This window comes from Trichechus manatus, unplaced genomic scaffold (genome assembly GCF_000243295.1).
Source record: "Trichechus manatus latirostris isolate Lorelei unplaced genomic scaffold, TriManLat1.0 scaffold00033, whole genome shotgun sequence".
In the NCBI taxonomy this organism is placed as follows: domain Eukaryota; kingdom Metazoa; phylum Chordata; class Mammalia; order Sirenia; family Trichechidae; genus Trichechus; species Trichechus manatus.
In genome coordinates this window covers 13,809,598-13,828,929 of record NW_004443969.1, presented here as the reverse complement: position 1 = coordinate 13,828,929, position 19,332 = coordinate 13,809,598, and positions in this window count along the sequence as shown.

The following is a 19,332-nucleotide window of genomic DNA, read 5'->3' as shown; positions in this document are numbered from 1 at the left end:
AAATAAAGCAACGAAGTCGTTGTCAGTTCTAATGTAGGGAGAGTTGCTGATACGAAATCCTGAGAGTGTCCTCATAGCACTTAAACTTGTAATTGAGTGAGGAATGCTGTTTTTCAGTTTCTGTGGTAATCCAAGCCAGAGGCTTCCAGTTACAATGACATCTACTGGTTCTAGGTGAAAAGGTTTCTAAATTGGACTTGGCATCCAGAGGTCGCTTCAATAGCAGAGCCAGGGGAATAAGATGATTGTCAAAATCAAACATATGCCTGAGAGAATTCTAGTAATTCTGTTTGCTGCCTGAGCATCTGATCATTTGTTTAGCTTCCCTGAGAGATTTGGTAACATTTTTTATTTGCTGTTTTGCAACTGGAATTTTTTTCCACAGAGCTTGCGGAGGGGACGGGCAAGATCAGGACTAGTTAGTATCAACAAATGATGAAACATTTCTTCTGGGTACTTAAAATAAATTGCATTTAAAAAGAGGAAATGGTGGAGGAGGAGAGACACAGGATGCTGAGCAGGAAAATGGAGAGATAGTGCTGTACTGGTCTGCATTAAGACCCCTCTTCCCATCGTGAACATCATAGCAAGTAGGGCTGAGTGAAATAATTAGTGTAGCAGAGTTTCGGGGACTAACAAAGGCCAATCTCTAAATCCTCAGGAATTCAAATAGACCTAAGGATACATTCCCCAGCAGACTAAAATAATAATTTATTAATGCTAGATCTACTCGGATAATGTCAATAGAGCCAGATAGAAGAATTTCTATTGAAAACTTGAGCTGCCTTGACGGAAACCAGAGAACAGAGTTCAGAAAGGGCGACTGCTGCCCTCAAGGCTGCTGGGTGCTGGAATGTGTGTACTTGACACTAAAATGTTTGATTAAAAAAAATCTTCAGATGAACGCTAACTGGGCTATTCCTTTCTGCCAAACGTTAGAGAGTTTCTCGCGGAGTGTTAGACCAAAGAGTTTCCGGATGATGTGAGTGGAATCCAGGCTAGTTCCACTCTCGTTTGGCTGGCACTCGCTCCTCTACGAATAGAGATAAACCAAACCAAACCAGTTGCCATGAAGTTGATTTCAACTCATGGAGACCCCACGTGAGACAGAATAGGACTGTGATCCACATGATTTTCAATGCCTGGAAACCAAAATTAAGTGGAATAATGTGTGTAAAGAATTCATATATTTACTCATGTTTATTTTCTAAAAGATCCCTGGGTGGTGCAAATGGTTAAGGTGCTTGGCTTCTAACTGAAATGTTGGAGGTTCAAGTCCACCCAGAGGCATCTTGGAAGAAAGGCCTGGAGATCTACTTCCAAACAATCAGCCATTGAAAACCCTATGGGTGGCCATGAGCGGGAGTCTACTTGATGGCAACCTACAATGACAACAAACTGATGGCTCCCCTTTCATTACTTGCCCACAGTTCCAAATACTTATTCCCACTGCCTCCCAGCCACCTTTCCTGGTAGCCAGCAGAACCTCCACGTCAACGTACCTGAAATCCAAGGCATCACACGCCATGCAAAATGTTTCCTCCTTTGACTCTCAGACTTATATTACTGGCATTGCTATACTTCCACTGACTAACTCTGAGTTGGAATTGACTCAATGGCAACAGGTTTTATTTTTTTGTTTTATTTTAAATGCTGTCAGAAAAAGAAACAAACAAACAAAAAACCACAAGCAATTCCAGTGTCAGAACATAGTACTGTGGTTTATTTCTTGCTCCAAGTAGCCTAGTATGAATCCAGGTTATGAAGTTGTGAGGGATTGGGCTGTTCCATGCAGTGACCCACACTGTTGGCCGCTCTGCTGCCTTCAGCCTGTGGCTTTCAAGATTTCCCTGGAAGTTGCCACACAGACAGCAAATGGGGAAAGAGTTTGGAGGATCATGGTATATTTGAATGGTATATTTCCACCAATCTGGCCTGGAATTGGAGCATAATATACCCACTCAAATTCCATTAGTTGAAATTCAGTCACAAGTCCTCACAAAATTGAAAGGAAATTTGAGAAACAGAATCTAGCTGTGTCAAAAAAAAAAAAGGAAATGATTTTTGGAAATATGATTTCTTCTTTAATAATGTTTTTAAAAATTGATTATATTGCTACGGAATGTATCACAGATAAGGACGCTGTTGGCTTGTGTTGGGCCCAAGAAGTAGTTTATCAGGAGTAAAAGATTCCCCTTAGTAGGCCTCAGAGTTAGTTTCCTCAGTCCTTGAACTAAGGATAACTCTTAAGAAAGAAAAAGTCTGTCTTTAATCACCTTTCAATCCGCTTGTATAGTTGATTAAATGTGACTTAATGTATACTTAAATAAATAAGTGTATATTTAATGGATGTTTTTGTGTGGCTTCTCTGTGATAATATGTATTTTTATTTTTAGTCATTTTTTCCCATCATTTGGAAGATTCAAAGCTAAAAATAATAATGACAACCCTTCTTATGTACGATAAACATTTATGCTCTAAAGAGAGCATGAGATTGAATCTCTCTTTTTTTTTTTTTTTCCATTATTTGGAAATGTATTCTCACTGTTCCATTCAAAACACATCCATGAAAGGGCTGACTGGAATAGAAAGAGTCCCGTTTGTAGTCGTCGAGCAGAGCAAAGCTAACAGATCACACAAAGACCAAATCTGGGACTCCAGGCCCATGATGCCTATACATTTACACATTCAGAGAATGAATTGGCCTTAGATAAAATAGCTTCTTTCCACTTTATTTTTGGATATAGTCTACCCTTGAGAGCTTTACATTCCACTCCAGAGCTTGTTTCAAACTTTTCCTTCTCAATCAAACATAAATTATCAAGAAAAATCTAGTCAAAAACACATACCTATGCTGTGGGACGATGTAGAAACACCAACTCTGCTCCCCAGAAGAGACAGCCATGCAGACTGCTCACCACATTCAACATGACAGAACAGCCTAAGTTCTCAGCAGCTTTCACATACTGTACAGTGCAGGTGAGGGAATAATTAAGCTTAATTGGGGCCTATTAGCAAATGACTCACAGGGAAGAATTTGTGTGGGACCTTGAAGCCTACGTTACTTTTAATAGGCTGAGGATGGAGAAAAGATAATTGTAGGCTAAAGGAATAGCTTGATCAAAGGTGCAGAGGGATTTTAGTGTATCTGGTATGTTCAGGGAATGCTGAGCAGTGGGGACTAGAATATTTAGACAGAGCATAGCCAAAGTCATGAGCTAAATTCAGTAATGTAATCTACCTCACCTGGCTCCACCATATTCATGTCCTTCTACTCCTTTAAACATGCTCTAAATGTACTGTGATAACTCTCATTTCCATGGCTCTCCTCAGGCAGTTTCACACCAACAACATGTTCTAAATCAGTATCAGCCAACTTTAGTCTCTCCTTCTTCTTGTAGTTTTTCCCTTGATACCAACTCCCTCTTACCTCCGACCCCAGACTCACATGCATTCATCTCTTTCTTCCTAGAACAGTTATTAAGACTTAGAGGCAAAAAAAATTCATGCTACCATTTCTCCCATTTCTGCAGGTGTGAAGGGTTTCATTATTTTACTGGACTGTAAGATCCATGTGGGCAACAATCATGACTTACTGCAGCATCCTCCACATCCGGGAATTTAATTGCCCTATAATTTGTTCACAACACAACAGTCTCTCAGTTAAGTGGTTCAGAATCTTGAGATGATAATAGTATTAGCTTCAGGAATTACTTGTTACTTTAAAATGGGTAGTCAAATAAGAATAAGTACCTGTGAGAAAGATTCACCTTCACTTTGGCAGTTAAAAAAAAAAAAATTGTCCTCCGACTCATGGTAATTCCATGTGTTACAGAGTAGAAATGCTCCATAGGGTTTTCTTGGCTGTAATCTTTAGGGAAGCAGATCATCACGCCTTTCTGGTGCTGCTGGATGAGTTCGAACAGCCAAACTTTATGTTAGTAGTTGAGTGCCAACTATTTGTACAACCCAGGGACTAGTATTTTCCAGTTAGTGTGCTTTAAATTCATCATGAGATGTCCTTCTGTCTATTGTGTATCTTTAGTAACCCAGGAGAAGAATTTGCATATTAAATTCATTGTCTTGTTTTGGACAGCTACACTGCCCCCAGGATAATATGCTGAGTTTTCTGTGTCATCTGACAAGAAGGAGGAGATAATATCTTCTTCACCCAAGCAATACATCTAAAAACTCTGAAACTACAGAAAGCAAAGAAGATTTTTTTTTTTGAAAAATAAAACCACGACTAAAAAATAATTTAAAAGACAAATGCAATGTTGCTATTTTATTTACACCATAAACCAAGTTTTATTGGTAGGGTAAGATTTATAGAAGGAAAGCAATTTAGATAGTGATTAAATGTACAGACTTGGGAGCCAATCTGCTGGAGTTTGAATCTTGTCTTTGTCGGTAGCAATTTGCTTAAGGCTACCGTGCCTCAGTTTTCTCATGTGCAAAATGGTTTAAATTATGTAGTACAGGTATACGCAAAATCTCTATCTCATAGAGTTGGGCACTGAGTTAATATATGTGAAATATGTAGATCAGTGTACAGCACAGAGCAAACTCTTGTTAGCATTAAAGAAGTCCCTAGGGCTATGGGATTCCTTCAGGGGGGATTTTCACAACGTATAACTTAGAATCTCCCATATCTTTTCTCTGTCTGATTGCTTCAAGTGAGTTCCCTGTTAATAGTAGATGCACCATGCTAATGTTGGATGTGAAAAAAGGTTGATGGGAATAAATGGTTGAAAACTCTTTTGCTTTCAAGGCAAAGCATTTTAGGCAAAGATCACAAAATTTCACAATTCTGGAATTGTGAAGAATCTGTTCAAACATGTGCGGAGTTCTCTAAGGACAAAAATAAACTCCTGATGAATTGTACAAAGCCAGCCAGAAGGTGGGTTTGGTATGTTTGGTGTAATGCTTCAATATTTTTCAAAAATACAAACTAGATTTCACCATGTCGGGCATATTCAATTGTCAAAATAAAATAAATAAGTTTTCCTAAAATTATCTGACCCAAATCCATTCTCAGGTAGTTCTTTGTGTACCAGTCACACATGTAGGGATGAGTGTCCTATCATGGGATAAAACCCTTAACAAGAATTTGACAATTAGCAGTCATAAGCCAGTTTGGTCCACTCAGAAAGGCCTCCATCTGAATATTTCTTGTTTGTATCTGTGACAGTAACTGTAAATAACATCTCCTTTAGTTGCCTAATGAGAAAGCTTTTACTGAAAGACCCTTAAAAGTTGCCTTGATGACTGCGCTCAGTATGTTCTCAAAGGATTTATAGGCATTGTAACAATTATGGGATTTAAGAATGATATGGCTCAGCTACTTTTCTTCTCCTATCATAGTTCAATAAAATAATATATAAGAGCTGAATTTTCCTAGCACTTACAACAAGTGTTTAATTCATAACTAGCAGAGAAAAGGACTAACTCCATTTTCAAACTTTCAGAAAACAAAACTGGATTGGGTTCACTAAAATCCTATTTTCCAAAGAAAATCGCCAAAGTCATTATATTATTTAAGGCAATTTAAAAGATAGCAGTTGTTTATGTAAATTCAATTTTTGATGACCTTTTCTCCAGACATACACATGAGTATCCATGGACTATGATAACCGTGGCACTTCCTAGACCTGTAGCTTTCTTGACATGGCAAAGGAAAAGATTGTAATGAATGAATTTACTTAGGACAACTAAAAGGTGAGCTCAGGTTATTTGCTAAGACTTTCCAAGACATTGCCATCCTTTTAAAATTAGAAAACAGTAACAAAAATGTACTTTGCCTCTGCAACTTTAGGGTGAAAAACAGGCTTTATGTAAAAAAAAAAAACCATATAATAATCATTTTATGTTTTACCAAAAAACTATCTGCTTTTCTGTCTTCAGCGTCTATGTCTCTGTTGTGCATATTTTATGGAAATTCATTTTTATGGCATTAAACTGGAAGCATCGAATTTAAGTTTTTAATAGCCACGCATATTTTGTTATATTTTACACAGAAACATAATACATTTAAAAATATAGACCTATTTAAGAGTGGCACTAAACCCTTCCAAAAAGATATACTTTCAAGGTCATCAGATGTATCGTGAAGCATAATTTGGAGATGAATGTTTTCTCTGACAGCATTCCAACTATATTTGGGCGGTAGTTTACATACAAATACAATTTTTAGAGAAAAAATCATCATCTTATCTGAAAATGTTTCTGGGATATCTTTTTGCCCAGTGATCCATTCCCACAGATGATGGCAGATAAACTGAATATATTTAAAGGTGAGAAATGACACCGTCTGCTACAAGGTGAATTAATTTATCAGGTTTTCACCTTAGGTGGCCTGCTGGTGACTGGGGCTTGGGAGCTGGATATGTTCATTGCAGTTATGTCCAGAGAGCAATCCTCATCATTTCTCTGCTACTGCCTCCAAATCACATAGAGCTCCTTGCTGGAATAAACCGTAATATATGGCTATGGTCCTAAAAATGTGTATAAGACTTTAGTTAGTATCATAAAACGAGAATCCTGTGCAGGCAATCTTTATACAAACTGCTTCACTAGTGAGACAGGCCATGCGCTACATCTATGTTTTTAGCTCTTTTTTCATATAGATACACAGAAACATTACTGAGAGTTTGTGTGTCTCAGTACAGGGAGAAGGAATCCTTGTGTGGCACAAATGGTTAAGTGCTGGGCTACTAATTGAAAGGTAGGTGGTTTGAATCTCTCAGAAGTGCCTTGGAAGAAAGGCCTGGCAATCTGCTTCCAGAAGATCACAGCCACGAAAACCCTATTGAGTCCAGTTCTACTATGACACACATGGGGTCACTATGAGTCAAAATTGATTCAATAGCAACTAATTTGTTGGCTGGATACAGGGGGATGGAGCCAGGTATGGATAGATGTTTGCTTATTGAGGAGAAGATGCTATACTGAATATAAATTAGCATGCTTTGAACTTTATATTCTAGACAAACTGGCCTACAATAAAACAAATGTATTAGCTCATCTAACAAGAGGCCCTAAGAAAAGGTGTGCTCTAGGGTTGGTTGATTCAGTGACCCAATGGTGTTAACAAAGACCCTGTTTCTTTATCACTCTCCATTCTTACCCCTTATTCTTGGAATTTGGCGTCATCCTCAAACTAGTTTTGCCTATCTGCACAAGATGTCTGCCAATAGAAATAGGGGCAGAATTTTCCTTGTTTATAATCACTAGGAAAGAGAAGGGAGCTTCTCCCCCAACCCCAGTATTGAATATTAATCTTTTTCTTTCATCTGATTAAGCCTGCCTTAATCGAGTGCTCACCCTCTATCCAGAGCAAGTAGCCAAAGGACTGTTTTGCCCTGAATGCCTTTGAAGTTATCAGGCTCTTTCTCTGGAGTGTTACCAGTTGAGGAAGAATGAATACCTAAATAACATCAGGATACCTGTTAATGAGAGTCCTTCAGTGGCACAAATGTTTAATGCCCTCAGCTGCTAATCAAAAAGTTGGTGGCTCTAGTCCACCCTGAGGCACCGCAAAAGAAAGACCTGGCAATCTATTTCCCAAAAGTCAGCCACTGAAAACACCATGGAGCACAGTTCCACTCTAACTCAACAGCCAACTGGCACTGGTTTTAACCTGTTAATAAGGAAGAAGGAGAAAATGATCCATCTTGTATGCAATCAACAGTGTCCACAGGAAATAACATCAAGACAGACCTGAATACACAATTCAAACTACTATTACCTTAATTGTCCTATGACAAATTATTCAAAACCTGGGGTTCATTTATGTCATCTTTAAAATGGGGATTGCAACACCTTCCTCCCAGCATGGTTGTGATGATTGGAAACATGATAGCATTTAGCACAGAGCCTGACACATATAAAGGTATAAAGGTACTGGCTCAAAAAAAAGGTAATGACAAGGAGAAGAAAAGAGAAATCGTTGTTTTTGTTGTGTTTATTGTCATGGACTGCAATATGGAGGACATGATTACAGGCATGCCGCTAGGAGAGCTTATCTATTTCAAAGAAAGAGAATGTTACTCTCCAGCGTATGCCTAATGACCTTATAAAGACGTTCATCTGAAGCTACTGAGACATAACCATTTAGAAAATAACTGTATAGATTCAGTGTCAGCAGATGTCACTTCAGAAATAAGTCATGAACTCCAGGGCCCCCGCTGCCACAGTGGCAGCCATCAACCTGGATCACCACCCTTCCTGCCTGCCGGAGCTCAGACGGGAAGGAGCAGAGAAGCTCCAATACCTGCCATGGGTCCTAAAGCTGAATAAGATAACATGCCACTTTCTAAGGGACTTCTGAGCTAACAAGAGATACATATTCCAGTTGATCAATTCAGCTTTCCTTCTATTTTAGGACAAAGAGATTCTTAACCATCTTAATTGATACGTTCATTAATAATGTTTAATGTAGTTTTAAACCTGTGAAATCTATTCTAATCGTATCCATCTCTCATTCTTTCTTTCTGCAAAACCTTCCCTACCTTCCTATATGGGATATAATTGTCTTCCGAAATGCTTCCTGTTCTGATTGCTATAAGATGCATTATATAACTGAGTCCTGTGCCAACAAGGTACAAGCAGATACTTTAAAATAAATTATTTCCCAGACAATGACTCATTCATGGTTTAATTCAATAGATCTAAAATATATTTAAGGCCTGTCTGGCTAGCTTCCTACAAAATGTTGTAATCTTCCTTCTAACCCCTTCTTTTTTCCCCCCTCTTTCCTATTTTTATCTCTTTATTCACATTTCAAGGTGCAACAGGGTTTGTGTCTCCTTCTCACACTCTGTATGATATGCACATTAAAAGGTAGCAATCAACCACAGGTGCAGTTATTAAATCAGGCCCACGTGAAGAAGAGCCAAATGATTTTTACACTTATTTAAGTTTCTTCATTACTAATTTGACCTGTCACTCTCTTTCATAGGAAGTTTATTTTTGTTTCAGTGCATAAAGCATAAGTTACAATTTAAAAAATAAATGTTTGGGAGAAAACAAAATCATTTATACTTGTTTCTTGAAAAACAGCATTGTCACAAATATTTGGTTTATGGAGTAGAGCATACGTTTGAGTTTACAGGAATTTTGTTTTGTTTCTGTTTGTTTTTTGTTGTTTGTTGTTTGGGGTTTTTTTCAATTACCATTTATTGGTGACAAACACTAAGTTTTACTTACTTTCCATGGGGAGAAAAAATTCCATTATAAACATTACATCAAATCAATACACAACTCACAAAGCTACCATGCTTTTTTATCTAGACCATAAGCAGTAACTTACTCCACACACATCTCTGTATACAATCATACAACATCAAAAGCAGCACAAATTTATATATAAAGATAGGTCATTCTTTTCAGCGCTACAAAGAGTTGTAATTAACAGTATAAAACACTCAAGAAAAATCACTCTGCAGTTGTGTATGTACTACCTGGAGATATATTCTGTAGTGTAGTGAAAGCTATGTGTCCTGAAGAGCCATATGTATTTACATACTTTTAAAACTAATCTTTCAAACAAAGATAAAGGCTCATTTGCTTAAGTCTTGCTTCATTAACCAAAATAAAAATAAAATAGAAAAGGTACCAAATGATCATTTAAAGTTTTTAAAATTCCAAAAATGTCCAATTTGTACAACTCTGGAAGACTTCACCAAGGAGTCTGAGAAGTCTAGGACTGTTTCAGCTAAGCCAGAGGGCATACAATTTGCATCACTGAAATAGCCCTGGCTTAGTCCAATAAAATAAAAATGTATAACCCCACACGCAAGTGTATGATCATTGGCCAGTTACATTACTGATAAAGTCAGTCTCAGACAAGTTTCTAAATGGTGCTATATAACCAAATACAATTCAGAAACTTTCCAATAAAAATCTCATATAGTGTAATTTCAATTAAAATAAATAATAAAATAAGAATACCTATCACTGTTGTAAGAAAAATCAGTGGTTACAGTGTGGGAGCTATGGGAAATGGTGGGCTTTAGCACATTAGAAAGGTTAGGTTATGCTAAAGGAGTTGTTTTTGAGCATTCATAAAGAAAGACAGGAAATAAAAGCTGTATTAAAGGTATCCCTAGCTTACTTTTGAAAAGATTTAAAATTAAAGTTGTAAATAACATATCATTAATAAAAATAAACTAATTGGTCATCTAGAAAAAGTGGAAGATGATTATGTCAAAAACCTAGGCTAACTGTGCACTTACATATTGTTGCTGTTAGGTGTCATTGAATCGGTTCTGACTCGTAGCAAACTTATGTACAGCAGAACAAAACACTGCCCGGTCGTACACCATCCTCAAAATTGTTGCTGTGCTTGAGCCCATCTTTGCAGCCACTGTGTCAATCTATCTCATTGAGGATCTTCCTGTCTTTCACTGACCCTCTACTTTACCAAGCATGATGTCCTTCTCCAGGGACTGATCCCTTAACATGATCCAGCAATCTCACGCCTAGGTGTTTACCCAAGAAAAATAAAAACATATGCCCACACAAAGATCTATATATGACTGTTTATAGCAACTTTACTCACAATCACCAAAAACTGGAAACAACCCAAATGCCCCTCAACTGGGAAGGAATACATAAATTGTGGTATGTCCATAAACTAGAAGGCTACTCAGCAATGAAAAGAATTAACTACTGATTCATGTGGCGTTGGTGAATCTCAAAAGCATCACTCCAAGTGAAAAAAGTCATATGCAGAAGAGAGAGTGTTGACATGTGGTGGGTTGTTAACCAATGCCATAAAACAGTATGTGTACTAACAGTTTAAGGAGAAACTATTTGGTCTGTAAACCTTCATCTAAAGTACAATAAAAATAATAATTAATAAAAATAAATTCAAAAAATATGACATTCAAAAAAAAAAAAACTAGGATGACAAAAAACAAAAGGTGCCCTTTGAAGAGTCCTTTGACAGACCGCAACTATCACCCAGTAAAACGGTTACTCATTAAAAAATAAATAAAACATTGTATTTTCAGGGCTATAATGACATACATGGTATGTTAGTGTCCGCTTATTGAGATATACTGCTATGATTGCCTTGTTGTCTCTGAACTCCGAAACTACCTTCATGGGAACTAGGTTCTGCCTTGGTCAGCTCAACCTGTTCAAAATTCCTCCCCCATGGTCTGCAATTGGGCATGTAACTTTCACTAGTACTGCTTTTTTGAGTTAAGGAACTGGATTAAGAAACTGGAATGGGAACTAAGGTGGACAATGACTCATTAAGAAGCCCCAAGAATTACTGAGACATCTCTTGAGAAGCACATTAAAGGGACTTGATAACTTATATTTGTACTGGTTCTGACCTACTCTTTTCACTGGGAAGGCAATACAAGATACAAGGTAGCTATCAATAAGGTGGATTTCAAATCATGTTAGTTAAGTTCATTAACTACCATAGGTCTCATTTTCCTCATCTGTAAAAAGAAGATGAATAATATGTACCATTTGGAGTGGTTTTCAAGATATATATATATATATATATATACACACACACACATAAATGTACAATATATGGTAGCATTCAGTACACATGCATGCAGTAATTTGCACCTAGTAAGTGCTCATAAACATAAGCTATTTTTAATAATTATTATACCATCCTTTCCCACTTTAAGCTCTTTTAACTACAAATCACATGTAAAAATTACCTTTTTCTGAGTATCAAATCACCTCTATACTTGGTGGCTTAATTAAAAAGTGATTTATTATTGTTAACATGTTCATGGGTCAGCTGGGAAATTCTGTGGATATATTTCAGACATTGCTGATCCAAGTTGGGCTTGCTCTTGTATCTTTGGTCAGCTGGCAGGTTGTCTAGGAACTGGTCCTCATTTGGTTTCTGTGATTATTCCTTAACCTTAAGATGTCCTCTGTTTTATTTTGGGTCTTATCAACTTAATAGATATCCAGGCATATGTAAAAAAAGGTATAACCTATAGCAGTTCTAAATTAAAAAATTATACACAAAAGATACCTAGCATAACAAAGTCATAGATTGCACTTCTCCACCGAACTCATCGTTCCTTATCTGTAATTTCTCTTTCTCTTATGGTACTATAGCTGTTTAGTCCTATGGCATGGTGAATCTATGGAAGATATGGATTCTCTTTGTATTCCCACTGCTGGGATTATTTTCTCTGTGCAACATATATTTGTTGAATAAATGCGAAGAGAACCACTATGTAGCATGAGAGAGAGAGATGAATTTGGTCAAAGTTTATCAAGGAAGACTATAAGATTGGAGGTGGACCTTGAAGTCTGGGTAATAATTATATCTGAGGAAGAGTTTATAGTATTACCACTTTAAAAAGCCTAGAGTCAGGATGAGACAACATGGGCTAAATGGTAGAGAGACTCATTTATTTGACTAGATGTGTACATAGTATTAATGGGAGTTGAAGCTAGATGCGAAGTCAAGGAAAGATGCCAAACAGCCTCAGGTTAAAGAATTTAGCTTAAATCCATTAATTATTTAATTAATGATGGATAATTAACATATTAATTAAATAATGGGAAATAATCAAGCCATTAACTCTCATTGCCCATTAAGCTTACCAGACTAGTTAGCCTTTCCCTTGATAACAAGGAATGAACAAATTTGACCAAGGTAATTATACTTTAAAAAAGGAGAATGACACCAATGGAAACAGTCAGAGAATAGTGTATTGTTTGGGAAAATCAAGTTCCTATGTATAACCAGAGTACCTGTTGCTGTTGAGTTAATTCCGACTCAGATCAACTCTATAGGACGGAGTAGAACTGCCCCACAAGGTTTCCAAGGCTGTAAATCTTTATGGAAGCAGACTGCCACATCTTTCACCCATGGAGAAATTGGTGGGTTTGAACCGCCAACCTTTCAGTTAGCAGCCAAGTGCTTAACCACTGTGCCATCAGGGCTCCTTCATTAGCGGAGTTGTACCTAAGAATCTCAAGGACTTAAAAGAGAAAGTGGATGTTGCAAGCAAAAAAGAGAAATTACAGATTGTGTAGATCCCCTATGTTGGAGTCCTTCACTCACAGTCTCAGAAACAGTCATTGGGACATTTTATGAGCCACTAACTTGGACACTGTGCACATAAATTCCATCTGTATTTCATTGACCAGAATCCAGTTGCAAGACCTCAGTCTACTGCAAATCAGGCTGGGAAATGTAGTCTTCATTTGGTTTATCCAGCTTTTATGCTTAAAATATTACATGAAAAATTGTACACCATAATTCAACGTTTTGGCACAGTATCACAGTGTGTCGTGGTGACAAGGTACGTTTCCTATACTTATATGTAATGCACACGTGTGCTCCAAGCACACACATACACATAATTTGGCAATTACAATTTTGAATGGCGTTTCTACTCTAGTAAGTCACCATTTATAACTGGAAAAGAAATGGGACTGTCAGTGAGTCCTGGGAAATATAGGAGGATGTGTGTCAGGAAAAGATAAACTGTAACTTTCAAATTTAAGCATAGATTCAAATCACTCGAAGATCTTATTAAACATGCAGATGCTAGGGCCCCACCCCAGAGAGTCTAATCCATTTTAAGAAGCTCCTTGAAGTCACCAGGAGGACACACTTTGAGAAATACTGCCCTGTACACTTCCATTATTGACTCATTCCTGGAATGTGACTCCCTGCTTCTTCCGTGTCTGCTACTGAAGCCTGTCATCTTGGAAATGGCAATTGCCCATCTAAAACTTGCCCAGTTGGCTGAAGGCAAGCTAATCACTGACTTTTTGAGTCTATAACTTTACTTTCCATTTTTCACTTGACTCCCGTGGCCAAGCACATCTCTTCCCTCAGAGGAGCAGTTGAGAAACAACCTGAGACTCTGAAGCTTAGAGCAATGACCCACTCTTCATCCAAAGCATAGTGTCTTCCTATTATAATATGTATTTTCTATTTTCTGCTAAAAATGACAAATATTTTGTTCAAGGTGTTTGAAATTATCATTTTTGTTTTAGACAAATACCAAAAGATGGTACTTATAGCATTTGGATGGAAGGGAATAGTACAGTTACAAAAATCAAGATTCCTTTAGTTGCCAGGCTGGAGTTAGTGATAGCTTGCCATCCTATTATGTAACCGTTTATCTGTACGTCACCAAAAGATTCAACAGCATAGTTCACTCAGTCTTTCATAGAGAGTAAATCTTGCCTGATAGCAACTCGGCATATCTTAACTTTCCCATTTTCTCTTTATCCTTGTTGTCTGCTTTATAATTACCCAAAGTTTTGGAATTTTCATGTTTTGTGTTCATTTCAGTGTACGAGTTAATTTTAAATTTCAATAATCCCAAAAGAACAAGATTTATTCACTTCTTTGGGAGTTCTCTATTAACAAACACCAGTAGATGCACATCTTGGCTATATTTTCATATGAACTCATCCTGAATATAAGCTAAAATCCAAATATATCTTCAAAACTTGCCATTTTCACTTCAACAACCCAAGACAGGTTTTTTCCTCAAATATGGACTACTGACAGAAATTTTCTTCACTGATATTACAGTCCTTCACACCTTTAATATGTGCTCTAGAAACAAGGAGGGCAGCATTCCTAAAACCCTGCCTGCATTATGCTACCCCTTCCACTCAAAATGCTAACAGCTTCCTTCCTCCTAAAAGAGAAGTATCAAGCTCCTTAGCCTTCTATTTAATGCCCTCCAAATTCAGACACTGAACTTATCATTGCCTAAGATTTTTTAAACCAGACAGTTTGATCCATTTCTAGGCATACCTTTCTCATTCTTTCTCTGTTTTATAGGTAATAGAGAGAGCTCTTTCCTCTTCTCCTATGGTACTTCTACCAAACCTAGAGACCTACATATGCAGTGGATTCCTCACTAAACCAAGGCAATGTCATAAATCACCCTTCAATAGATGGGAATTCAGGCTCTCTGTTTCTGGCTTGTTGCTATGTTCTGAAGTTGTTACTACAGCTGATTCCCATACTGTATCCCAGTTCCCATTAATCTTTCAGAATGAAGAGAGCAGTTTATTTCTACAGATTTCTCACCAGGCAGGACCTGGAGTCCAGATGCTGAGCCTCAGTGCATTACCTGAGGTCACTTACCTACTGCTTCAGACTTTCCTGACATCAACCTCCAGCCAGCTAGCCTAGGATGATGAATGCTTCTGGATTGCTAATGGCTGTATCCTACCTCACTGCTGGGACATCCATTCCTTCAGGTAGGGACCCCTGATGCTAGCAACTTCTCTGATTAATAACTCATTACTATAGCTTGCCATTTGGGTAGAAACAGAGCTGTGGTGAGTTCTGCTTTGAGGCTAGTGTCTAGGAGGAAGAATTTCTTTGAAGTGTTGTAAGCCTGAGGTAAGGTCGAGGAGCTCAGACCTAAATAGTATTCCATGGGAAGAGGCAGGAGGACTAGGGGACAAGCATGATGTCAAAAAAGAGAATATATGAGTAATTCATTCTGGAAGTAATGCTCTAGAAAGAAACCATGTAGAAATCACAATAGCTAACATTTTTTGAGGGCTTATTCAATAACTTCCTTAAAACAGGCAATTCTAAGCTCTTTATCTTCTAAACATTAATTCATTTCATAATCACAAATATCCAGTGAGGTTGGTTCCATCAGTATTCATATTTTATAGCTGAAAAAGAGAATGCACAGAATGAAATAAATTGCCCAAGGTCACTCAGTAAGTGGAAGAATTAGTGTCTCGAACAAAGGTAGTTTTATTGCAGAAACTTTGCTCTTGAACATTATGCAATACTACTGAAACGTGGAGTGCAATTTCTGAATTTTGTTTAGGACAAAATCTGGCAACATCATGCCTATCATAAGGATTCCCATAACCTGTTACTGCCATTGCTTACTAGTCAATAATGATTACATGATGAAGCAGATAATATTTAAAGGCAATATTTCACTTTAGCACTTTTAAGTTATATTTATTTTGAAGAGGACACATGGATGACTCTTCTTAAGAAATCTTTCTAACTACCTAATCCACAATTTTATGCCAAGAGCTGCCATATTTTATGCAAATAATATGCACCTTCTACATTTGTTTGCCAACCATGCCCTTCCCCTGCAAGGTATTTTTGTAAGCATGCTATGCTAATTGTTTTTAACAACAACACATAAAAAAATTGGCATAGGGGCTGTCATGAAAATACCTTGAAGGGGGAGGGCACAGTTGGCAAGCAAATGTAGAAGGCACGCATTATTTTGGTAAAAATAATGTAACTGGACATTAGAGAAAGGAACAAGAATTTACTGAGGATAATTTTGAGATTGTGACCAATGCTGATGCTGCCGATGTGTACCTCTGAAGTAAGAGGGGACCTCCGGGCGGTGTCTCCTATAACAAGTTTCCAGCCAAAGACAGAATCCAAAGGAGCCCAAATGGGAGTGACTGTCATTGCTACAGCTTTGGCCTCATGTTTAGCCATGGTTCTCTTCTCCCAGGCAAATGGAAGAAAATTCCTGAAAGAGAGATTCAGGAAAGGCAGAGGAGAAAACAGCAAAAAGGTCACAAGAGAGAGGTGGGCCCAGGGAGTCTCAGCCCTAATATGATTCTGTTTGAGTCGTATTCAAGAATATCTTGAGTTCAATTCTTCAGCACACTGAGTGTCTCTGGGAGCCAATACAGCAGAACCAATGACTAAGAAATCACCCAACTCCTCTTTGTACCCTGAGTGGCACAAAATGTTTATGCTTGTCTATTAACCTAAAGATTGATTGTTCAAACCCACCCAGTAGCACCTCGAAAAAAAGTCTTGGTGATCTGCTTTCAGAAAGAATACAGCCAAGAAAACCATATCTAGCAGTTGTACGCTGTAACACATGGGGTTGCTGTGAGTTGGAATCGACTAGACAGCAGCGGGTTTTTTTTTTTTTTTTGGTTTGTTTCTCTTTGTTCCACACTACTAAAGAAAGACAGCATTTTTGTTGTATGAGCAGGTGTCCACATTATTAGACTGTAACGGGGACCAATTGAGAATGTTATGTCACTGATGTCAGGAGCCTTACATAAGCTACCTCACTTAATTTGCCTACTGTACAGAAAGAAATTCTCATTTTCCCATTTTTAGTGGAGAGAAAACCAAGGTTCAAAAAGATGAAGTTACTTGTTCTAAGGTTTCACATCTGGGGTAAGTGGCAAAGCAAAACTTTGAACTACAAGCTGTCCAAATCCTGCACTGTTTTTGCTACTCCATGCTTCCTTTCAATTTGAGAAAGGAAAGAACATTGTCTCTTGCATGCAAAATAAAGTTTCTCCACACTGTAAAAATGTTCAATTGTATGAGGCAAAAAAGAGTGAGCATGAGTTCCGGCAAAATGGCACTCTAGGCAGAAGCACCACGCTGTCCCTCCACAGCAAAGATCTGAAAAACTAAGCCAAACAGAGAATACAACAATCCTCAAAACCTAAAACATCAAATGAAGAGATAAAGAACTCAGCCAAACACCAAATGGAGTGAGAAAACTGGCAGAGAATGGAGAGTGAGGAGAGATTCATGCGAGGGCCCCTACCAGCTAACGCAGCACGGATCCGCCATCTTGGACACCTATCAGAGACCAGCAAACAGGGGGTACGAGAAAGTAACCTCATGGAGCATCCAGCGGGAGACAAAACAACCGGTAATTTGCGATATACGCTTTCCCACCCCCCACCCCTCTTCACCCTGACTCTGGCTTCCTCTGCTTCCCGCGGCCACAATCTCTTGACCAGGAAACACCAGCTGCTTGCATTCCACACACGCAAACGGGCAGCTCTCTGAGTGCCATTTGTTGGCTGCTGGTGGTTGCTTTTTTCTGTTTCTTTTGATTTCTTCCTTGCCTCTCGCCACCTCCCCCTCCTTTCGCTCAAGTACCTCGCTCCGTGCAACACCTTTGCTTCTTCTTGAGTGGCTGCAGAGTGCTGGTAATTTGTGACATACGCTTTCCCACTCTCTACCCTTCTTCACCCACACTCAGCCCCCTCTGCTTCCCACGGACACAGTCTCTTGTCCAGAAACACCAGCCCCCACTAGCTGGCTGTCTGAGTGCCATTTGTTGGCTACTAATGATGCTTTCTTTCTGCTTCTTTTGATTTCTTACTTGCCTCTCGCCACCTCCCCCTCCTTTCACTTGAGTACCTGGCTCCGTGCGCCATCTTTGCTTCTTCCTGAGGGGCTGCAGAGCTCCAATCAAGTGTGGAGCTGCTTCCCAGTCTGGGCTACTGTGCTGGGGGGATCCCAGGGCTTTTGTTCGTTCATTTGTTTTGAATAGTTTCTTTGTTCCCTTTTCCTTTTCTTGAATTGGGAGCCTTTTCTGGCCAGGCGGGGCTGCGTGGCAAGGAGACTCCCCTTCGGCTTCCACAGACGTGCAGAGCGTTCCCTGAGGACATTTCTTTTCTCGTTTTTTTTTTTTCTGTTTTTTGGGGGGGGCCTTTAATGTTCTTTTTTTTTTTTAATATGTTTTGTTTTCTTTTCCCTCTTTTTCCCCTTTTGTCTTTCTTCATTGCTCAGTTTCTCGTCTCTCTATATCTCCCATCTACTTCTGTTCCCTGCGTACCTGGCGTTGTATACCTATATGCCTTCTAGCTAGGCTGTACTGTAACACCTGAGAGCGACTTCTCCAGACCTCATAGCTGCACCAGCGGGATCCATTGGAACTTTGTGGTTCCTTAACCTTTCTTATTTTTATTTATTCATTCTTTCCTTTTCTTCCTCTTCCCCTTCCTGTTTTTCTCCATTTCATAGTCTCTCATCTCTCCACTCCAATTGCAAGCTCCCCTAGCATTCTTTTTTGTTTGTTTGTGTTTTTGGCTCCTGTTCCTCTCTCCTCTCTCCCATATCCATCTTAGCTCCACACATAACAATCTCCCCGCTGTATCCTGCCTACCTGCACCGTGCGCTTGACATCACAACACCAAGCAGCATAGGCACGGCCGACTGGAAACTGTCCTGCACTGACTACCAACCCACTCTGGTGGCTGTAGTAAGTGCCACAAAAAACCCATCCCAGTAACTCCTTTTCAACTAGACCTGCTCTGCCATAGCATATCTGAGTGACTGACCCTGCCAGTTGGAGAAGGAGGCGAAAAGTAAGGAGTGCACAGACAAGCAAACAACAAAGAACACACAGTACGTCTGCTCAGACATAGTAAAAATATTTTTTTAAAAAAGGGGACAAAACAAACAAATCTACAATCAATAAATGAGAAGAATACCTACTGAATGCCCCGAAAACAGCAGAAAATACCAAAACATTTCCAAAAACAGGACAGGATGGTTCCAGTAGGCATCCAAAATAAAACGCCAGATGACTCTCC